This window comes from Anopheles gambiae, chromosome X (assembly GCF_943734735.2).
Source record: "Anopheles gambiae chromosome X, idAnoGambNW_F1_1, whole genome shotgun sequence".
Taxonomy (NCBI): domain Eukaryota; kingdom Metazoa; phylum Arthropoda; class Insecta; order Diptera; family Culicidae; genus Anopheles; species Anopheles gambiae.
The window spans coordinates 2,142,218-2,144,242 of record NC_064600.1 but is presented as its reverse complement, the minus strand read 5'-3'; positions in this window follow the sequence as shown (position 1 = coordinate 2,144,242).

Here is a 2,025-nt window from a genome sequence, read left to right as displayed (position 1 = left end):
TGCTGGTCGATACTCTCGGGCGCTACGCTCTACCGTAGCTCCCGTCGCTTTGCTGATAACCGTCCGCACGCTCACCGCTCAGCAGCTGAGCTGCCGGAGGTGCAACGAGCTTTCGTCGGCTAGAGCGCGACAGAGAGGGAGTGTTTTAGGTACGCGAGCGCGAATCGTGGCCACCCGAAGCTTCGCGCACGGGAAAGCATCATCCAGTGCATGGGAAGAAGAAGAGGAAAGTCGTCCTGTGTTGTTGTTGTAGTTTTTCTTTTGTTATTCGTTATTTTGTTACTATTTGTGCGATGTATTGTTTTGGCCGCGCTTGGGAGTTACTTTCGAACATTGTTTTGTCTAACACAAAAAAAAACCAGTAACAGAACTTTAAAGAGGTTCATTCAACTAACCCTGACAGTACAAAATAAAACATTAAAGAACAGCCGTTTCCATTCCACCCCCCGAAAGCTTCCAACTACTTTCAGTAATTAAATCGAATGAATAAATCAAATTACCTAACAGCATTATCGTCTCTCGCCATCGGCTGGTAAGCGACTCACGCGCCCCACCTACGTCAGCTTCCGGCCGCGTTTTACAAATGCGCCCCCAACCCCCTCTCCCCCTCCTGGTAAGAATGTTAAACAAAGCCGTAAACAAAAGAGAAAATACAATAACATACCAGCACACAATGGGCAGCCTGGGCAGGAGCGGTGATAAATGAAGAGAAAAATGAACTAAAACCTCGCACTACAGAAAGGAGAGCACGAGCGACGAAGCAGCAGCACACGCTCGGTTAAAAGATTTTGCAACGAATTGAGATTCGGTCCGTTGCCCCATCGTGTGTGTGTGTGTGCCGCCGATTGCTGCACAGTACACGGTAGAGAAAGCTGTGGCTTTTCAGAACGCCGCCGCTACCATCACACGCTGCCGTCACCCAGTCACCGTCGTCTGTCATGCATGGTACATATTGGGGGAAAAAATCGTTCACCTTGTTTCTTTATCAATAGCTTACATCACACAGCATGCACACAGAGAGAGAGAGAGCGGGCTGCTTCTGCTTCTGCTGATGGGTTGCTGCTGCTGCTGCTGTGTCCTCTTTTTTAACAGGATTTATTTGCGCAATCGCATAATGGCTTCAGCTACTCCTTGGCTACTAAATGGATGGCTGCGAGAGAATGAGTAAGAGGCATGCTTCGCCAGATAGAAACGGAGAGAGAAAGAAAGAGGGAGAGAGAGAGAGAGAGAGAAAGAGAGAAGGAAGGTAAGTAGAGGGGAAAGATTGGTAGCAGTGAGCTGAAAACGGATGACAGGGGGATGATATCTAGAATGAAAGCTCATTGTGAGAAAACACAATCAGTACGGGGTGCGCTCCGTAACGACGCAGCTGCCAATAACCATGCCGTGTGCCGAGCACGACGGGAGATGCGAAAGCTAATGTCTAAAGGCTTTAGAATCACAGACACACACAAACACACATTCGACGTAATCTCGGGTTTGTGAGACTGTGGCGGCCTCGGCACGACGAAGACGACGGGCACACAATGTGGCCCGATTAAAAAGTCATTAACGACGAAGGGCATCTTCCGGCTGCGTGTGTAAACAGTGTTCCTGGGAAGAGATGGACTGGTCCCCTGTCCTCCCCCGATAAGAGAAGGTCTCGTGCCTGACATCTGACTTTTACGGCAGCAGCGAACGATTGAACGCTCCTTCGGGGGAGGGCGACGTCATCGGTTCATCACAATCTTTATGCGACGACCGCCATTGCACCCGCCATTGTCGGCAGGATGCGATTCAAGCTACCAACTACTGCTACTACTACTACTACCAGAACACTAAGCTTTCCTCGCTGACATGTGCTACCAGCACCGCTCGACCGCTCTCACTTGATTCGACCTCATTTAGCTTCAATTTCTCACTCTCTTGTAGTCCTTCGCTCTCGGACTTTAGTGCTATACTCCCATTGTAAAGGACCGATCAGTCGAAGTTGACTAATGCCGTGGGACAAATATTTGAAGCACAGACCCTTCGACCCACATTTAC